Here is a 7,617-nt window from a genome sequence, read left to right as displayed (position 1 = left end):
CTCAAGCAGTGCCAAGACTAATTCCTGAATGCAAAGCCAAGAGTAAGTTCTGAGGACTGCTGGGTGTGAACCAAAAACTAACATACATACATACATACATACATACATACATACATACATACACATATAAATAAATAAATAAATAAATTTCCAGACCTTACTCAAATATTTTCTTACAGGGAAGGTTCAAAGAAGCAAAGTCTTATAGGATTCCAGGAAGCTTACACCAGGCCTCGGTAGATCTCTGGAAGCAGCTCCTGACTTCTTTTTTCTAGGGGCTGGCTAGACAGCACAGAAATTGAGATGCTTGCCTTGTGTGCTACTGACTTGGGCTCAATCTCTAGCACAACCTATGATCCCCAGAATCCACCAGGAGCGGTTCCTGAGTAAGCCCTGAGCACAGCTGGATGTGCCCCACAAAACAAAACAACAACCCTTTTTCTTCTTCAAATGCCAGCCATTCCAGGACTCTCCTACCCTCCCCCAAATATCTTGTTTCCTACTCACAGGTTCTCTCCCTGTGTCAACACACACTCCCACGCACGGACACACACACACACACACACACACACACACACACACACACACACACACATACACTCCCACAGCCACCCAGACAAGGAACTGATCTTCAAGTCCTTTCTCCTCATCTTCTCCTGATGGTCTCCACTGCCTAGCTCCCTCTTCTCATTCATCTGATTCTGCAGCCAAAGCCCCAAAGATCCGACTTGGACCCTACTGGCAGCACTTGGGTGGGTGTGGGTGGAGGGTGGCACCCAGCAGCCCAAGCGCCACCAAATATAGCAGCAGGAGGAGGACAGATGCTGGCGCTGCTCAGATATGTGAAGGGTTGCAGATTTTTTTCCACCCTACTCACAAATGTGTAGAAATGGATCCTCTTTATTCCTTTCAAGTCATCCTGACATTTCTTCCAAGGCCCCATTCACTGACTCAGAAGAAAATAGCCTCTGAATATTTATAATGAAAGAAGAAATTTTTGGTTCTGATTTTTGGTTTTAGAGTCATACCTGGTTGTGCTCAGGAGTCACTCCTAGCTCTGTACTCTTGAATTACTCCTGGTGGACTTAGGGGACCATAAGGGTATGCTGGAAATTGAACCTGGGTTGGTCACAGGCCAGATAAGCATTCTACCTATACTATTGCATTATTGCTCTGGCCCTAAATTAAGCATTTGAGGCTAAATAATACATCTCTTTAGGGGACTGGAAAAAAAAAAACACTTTATGGGGCCGGAGAGATAGCATGGAGGTAAGGCATTTGCCTTGCATTCAGAAAGGCAGTGGTTTGAATCCTGGCATCCCATATGGTCCCCCGAGCCTGCCAGGAGCAATTTCTGAGCGTAGATCCAGGAGTAACCCCTGAGCGCTGCTGGATGTGACCCAAAAAACCAACCCCCCAAAAAAAAAACACTTTATCTCTAAATACGCATTTTCTTAAACTATAAAATAACCTGGTGGGCAATAACAGATACGTTAGGTCCAGTATTTGATATTGCAAAAATTAGACTCTGTATTGTGTGGCTTACTAGTAACTAATGGACATAAATCCTATTATTTGGGCACTTTGTAATTGTGTGTGTGTGTGTGTGTGTGTGTGTGTGTGTGTAGGGGGAGGATCTTGGGCTGCACAAGTGGTGCTCAAGGATCACTCCTGGCACTGGTAGGGGACATATATGTGATGCAAGAATTAAACCAATAATTAAAAATTAAAATTAAAAAAAAGAAAAGAATTAAGCCAGCTGACTGTACGCAAGGCAAGCACCTTAACCTCTCGACTCTCTCTCTCTCTCTGTCCCTCTGTGATTTCTCTGTTTCTTCCCCAAACCATGTGAGAAGTCTTGTATAAAGACACCCATGCTTGGGCAATACATACACTCATAACTGCAGAAATATAGGGGTATAGAGACTACTCTTCCTTTCACTTGTTATTAGAAGGTTGGGGTGGACACACCCTCAATTGTGATGCAATTGAGACGGCCCAACAGGGCTGGCCTTTGCATGTGGGCGGTACCAGGAATTCAACTTGCTGGCCTCATGCCAGTCAGACAGGTGCTTCTACCACTGAGTGGCAGATCCCAAAGCTGTACATGCTGAGACAAAACACATATCTTGAAGAGTCTAAGAACTTTCCACAAGAGTGGATGGGTCTGCTGTCATGTACCAGCCAGGATGGTCAGCTGCTCCCCTCGGTTTCCTCCCAAATTACTGCCAACAGTGATCAAAAGGTCCTAGCTCTTGCTGGGGTCTGTGACATGGGTGATAAAGTGCGAGAGTAAACAGTTTTCATTCTATTCAGGATAATACTTCTTTGCTACTTCTGGATTGGTCTCTTACCAATAGGGGGTGGTCTTTCTCTTCCCAATAAAGACCTTGGGTCTCAGGGAGAAACTGATGACTTACCGCTAGTGCCACCGCTCCGGCCCTTTTCTGAACCTTTTTTATCCCCTTCGACCTGTGTGAATTATTCCTTTTTGCTTCCAGACCTGAATCTCCCCTATCCCTTGGGATTGGGGCATGAGTCTTCCACTTCAATAAAGGATCCCAGAGGACCCAGAGAAAACTAGACACCCAAGTCCAAGCTGTACTATTTCCACCCTTCCTGATGTCTGTGATGCAGGGCCCAGGTGATACTCCCCTGTGGGATTTAAGGTCAAATGCTCCAGTTGAGGTTGACCCCAGCGGTCCTGCCTCCTGTGGGCTTATGTCCTGAGGACTCAGGTCTCTGCTGGTGGTGGCTGCAGACCCCATCTCCTCTATGCGACTCTTGCCTGGAGTATCTCTAGCTTTCCCCCAGCAAGGAGCTGCCTTTCTCCTAGGCTGCCTGAATGCCTGCAGTGTCTTAGCTCAGCAAATTTCCAGGCCTCTTGCCTGGAGTAGCCTACTTTGGCCATAGGAAGATTTCAGAGATACATTGCCTCTTTCCTGGCAGAAACAAGCTCTGCTGCTGAGCTGAAGTTGGAGGTGGCCATGCTCTGGTTCTAAACATAAAGAGGAAATTTTCTAAACATAAAGACAGGGATAAAAAAAGTTTACTTTTGGAAAGGAACAATAGTACAGAGGTTTGGGCACTTGCTTTGCAAGTGGGAGACCTGGGTTTGGTCTCCAGTATTGCGTATAGTTCTCTGAACCCACTAGGAGTGAATGCCAAGCACAGATCCAGGAGTACTTCCTAAGCATAACCAGTGCAGCACAAAAACCAAACCAGCAGTTCAGTTATTTGCTGTCTCTTGCCTTGACAAAGAAGCACACTGTGGTTCTGTCAAACTTTAGCAGAAATAGATGGTTTTTTCCCTCTGGCATTTAACATTTTTTACATTTAAAAAATTAGACTTCATTTCTTCAACTAAATTCCTTCCTTCCTTCCTTCCTTCCTTCCTTCCTTCCTTCCTTCCTTCCTTCCTTCCTTCCTTCCTTCCTTCCTTCCTTCCTTCCTTCCTTCCTTCCTTCCTTCCTCCCTCCCTCCCTTCCTTCTTTCCTTCCTTCGTTCTTTCCTTCCTTCCTGCCTTCGTTCCGTCCTTCTTTCCTCCCTTTCTCCTTCCTTTCTTCCCTCCTCCCTTTTTCTGAGAAATAAACTCCTCTTTAGAATGAATGAGGTTTGTTTTCACCTGCAGGGATCTTGTTCTAGAATTCATTTTGGTGGTGTTCACTACCAAATTCTTTGTAAAGACATTCACTGAGATTGCCTAAAGCCTTTCTAGGATCAGTAGTAATAATAAAGTTGTAAAGATCTTCAGGGCCTGAACCATTAGCCATATTTTTAAATATAATTTAGACATGTGGCTACTTATAATTTAAATATATATTTAAATATAAAAAGACATGTAACTATAATTTTGTCATTTGTTCATTTTTATTGTTGTGGGGATTAACTCCCAGTATGTTTGGAGTTGGGGAAACCAATGTGGTACTGAGGTTCAAGAACAGGTTTACCACTAGAGCCCCATCATTTACTTTTATTTATTTATTTATTTATTTATTTATTTATTTATTTATTTATTTATTTATTTATTTATTTTTGGCTTTTGGGCCACACCCAGCGGTGCTCAGGGGTTACTCCTGGCTGTCTGCTCAGAAATAGCTCCTGGCAGGCACGGGGGACCATATGGGACACCGGGATTTGAACCAACCACCTTTGGTCCTGGATCGGCTGCTTGCAAGGCAAACGCCGCTGTGCTATCTCTCTGGGACCTATTTACTTTTTAAATAACAGCTTTATCAAAGTAAAATTTTCATCCTATACAATTCCCTCTCTTAAGATATATAATTTAATGCCTTTTGAATCATAACCATCGTTGAGTCCATTTTATAGTCTTCTTGTCCCAAAAAGAAATTTCATAGCTAGGGTCTGAGTGATAGCACAGCAGTAGGGCCTTTGCCCTGTACACAGACGACCCAGGAAGAACCCAGATTCAATCCCCGACATCCCATATGGTCCCCTGAGTCTGCCAGGAGCGATTTCTGAGCACAGAGCTAGGAGTAACTCCTAAGTGCTGCCGGGTATGGCTCCAAAACAAAAACAAAAACAAAACAAAACAAATTTCATATCCATTAAGAGCCACTTTCTTTTCCCTCCCACTGCCCCTATGCAATTATAAGAAGATAAAAACTGATGCTTGATCTCTGTAAATTCACCTGTTCTGGAGGAGGGATTAGGGATGTGTCTCAGGTAGCAGAGCACTTAATTGCCTAGCATGTTGGAAGCCCTAGTTCATTTATTCTTCAACCTAATAATCTTCCATCCCCAAGGAGCATTGTGGCCCCATCCTCCCATTCTTCCTGTGCAACTTGATCTTACCTGCAAGACCCCTCTCATTCCTGGGATGGGAAGAATGGGTGGGGTCTTGGGAAGGTTAGATAAGGCCTTTGACCGGAAGGGCAGAAGAATTTGCCTGGTGGGAGGTCAGAGGAAAGATGGCTGAAAGGAGTTAAGATTCAGGGCAAGCTAAGAATGGCATATGCTTAAATAGGTTTATGATATAGACCACACACATGATGGCCAGGGCAAATAAAACTGGTATTTCCTGATGCCTGTCTCTGGATGAGTTTTCTACCCACCTCGACCACCTGAAGTTGCTGACTCGCCAGTTAAAGGGGGATGGAGTGAGGTGGCTGGGGCCTAAGGACAAAGGCCCCCATCTCCATCCAGCTCCATCTTAAAGGGCCTTCTTTATTATTTTAAACAACAGAGCATCTTAGTGACCTTAAAGTTAGGGTTCACAGATCAGCATCTCTAGGAGGGATTGGGTTCGCCCAGCACTTCTGAACATGGACCCCTCTTTTAATAAGAAAAGTGAAGAGAGAACACAAGAGATGGGATTTGATCTTTGTGACTGATAACACTGATAACAAGAATTTTACATGTGGGGAACACAGAGGGAACTTCTGCACAATGAAACTTTTTTTACTCAGAAGCTTTATTCCAGGAAGGACTTCCCAAGGCTGGGAAGAGAGTGGAAATTCTTCTTTAAACACTGTCCCACCAAAGGCACATGACACAGTCTTCCAGCTCAGAGTCAGTAGCCTATGGTTTTCAATTGGATGAGAAACTTGCCAATACTGTGTCCTCAACTCCGTAATGAGAACAGCAGGAATTGGCAAGCAAAGATGTGCACTGAAATTCAAGCTGTGCCATCTTGTAGCAGAGGCAGCTTTTTTCCTGAGGTACTGGAATTTCATTTCAATGGAACATTCTTTTGGGAGCCAGACTTTTATCTTTAACACAATTAACTGAGTGCTCACTACAACTTCCGTAATGTCCTGTCATTTCCTGAACCAAGAGCTAAACAGGAAGCTGTTTAGAGATTTGTTCAAAGACTGGAGTGAAATCAGAGACCAGGAGAATTCAGAAAACTCCACCCCCTTTCCAGCACCTGGCTTCTTAAATTACTCTGTAGAGGCTCACATAACTTTCAAAATATTGGTCTTAAAAGTCAATCCTTTTATGGCTTATGATCAATATAAGTTTGATTTATAACCCTATTTTATATCTCTGGGCTCACTTAAAAATATCTTAGATGCAAAGGGGTATTGAGTAGCAGAAAGTTAAGAAACCTGCTCTAGAAAACAGATAGGCCATGAAGAAGGTGCCAAGATTTTTGTTTTTCTAAAAATATAAAGTACCGGGCCAGAGCTGTGGCGCAGTGGTAGGGCATTTGCCTTGCATGAGGCTGATCCAGTATGGACCGAGGTTCGATAGCCCAGTGTCCCATATGGTCCCCCAATCCAGGAGCAAATTCTGAGCACGGAGCCAGGTGTAACCTCTGAGCATCATCAGGTGTGGCCCCAAAATGCACACACACAAATATATATAAAGTGCTTCAGGGGCCAGAGAAATAGCATCATGGGTAGAGAATTTGCCTTGCACACAGCCAACTCAGGTTCTATTCCCAGCACCTCATATGGTTCCCTTAGCTTTCCAGGAATGATTCCTGAGTGTAGAGCCAGGAGTAACTCCTGAGCACCACTGGGTGTGGCCCCAATACCCTCTCCAAATAGAAAGTGCTTCAGGATGATGTGGAGAGAGAAGACTTGAATTATTCCTGAGAACACCACTCTGCACTCTTGCCCAAGACTGAATCTTATTTTATTTTATTTATTTATTTTTTTTGGTTTTTGGGCCACACCCGGTGATGCTCAGAGGTTACTCCTGGTTGTCTGCTCAGAAATAGCTCCTGGCAGGCAGGCATGGGGGACCATATGGGACACGGGGATTCGAAACAACCACCTTTGGTCCTGGATCGGCTGCTTGCAAGGCAAACGCCGCTGTGCTATCTCTCCGGGCCCAAGAGTGAATCTTATAAACATTGGAATCACTGTTTTTTAGACAGCAATAATGCCATTCAAATCCCCTATTTTTGGGCTTCATTTTCTCCCCGCATCTTGAAACTCCGGGAGTTTTTAAATTCTCCTAGAGAACATCTTAAGATGGAGGGAATTTGTCAGTTGTAGATCATACAACTAGATCATGGCCTCCATACAACTGACAGCATTGATCTGGGAATTGGGATGAATTTGGGACATGCCTGGCTGTGCACAAAGATCACTCCTGGTGCTTCTCAGGGGGTCTTATAGAGTAGTATGGAATGAATCCCCATCATCACATGCAAGGCAAAAGATATGAATATGTTTGATTTTCAGTAATGCAAAGTCAAAGAAATACATGGTGATCACAGTGGGATATTGTCCATGTGGCCCCATGAGTGTGATCTTAGGTATCAGTAAGGACACTTGTGCCCTGTTCTGGGGGGCTTCTGGTGGAAATGAAGAGAAAGAATTAACACAGGGGAGAAAGGAGTGATGAACCCTCACATCCACTGCCCTTTCATCCACTGAATCTTATGGGAGAAAAAGCACCACCCAGGGCAACCCTAGGAGGTCAGTCCCAATATGTGGACTGACTCTAGTCCTCTGGCCCTGTGCACTTCTCCCCCTACACAGGAACTGTCTGTGATTCTGATCTCTCTCTCTCTTTCTCTCTCTCCCTTCCCCCTATCTTTCTCTTTCACACACACACACACACACACACACACACACACACACACACACACACACATTCATACCTTCCTAATATATGCACACCCACATCCCCACACCTCCC

This window comes from Suncus etruscus, chromosome 13 (assembly GCF_024139225.1).
Source record: "Suncus etruscus isolate mSunEtr1 chromosome 13, mSunEtr1.pri.cur, whole genome shotgun sequence".
Taxonomy (NCBI): Eukaryota; Metazoa; Chordata; class Mammalia; order Eulipotyphla; family Soricidae; genus Suncus; species Suncus etruscus.
The sequence above is the reverse complement of the archived record's forward strand: the minus strand, read 5'-3'. Positions refer to the sequence as shown.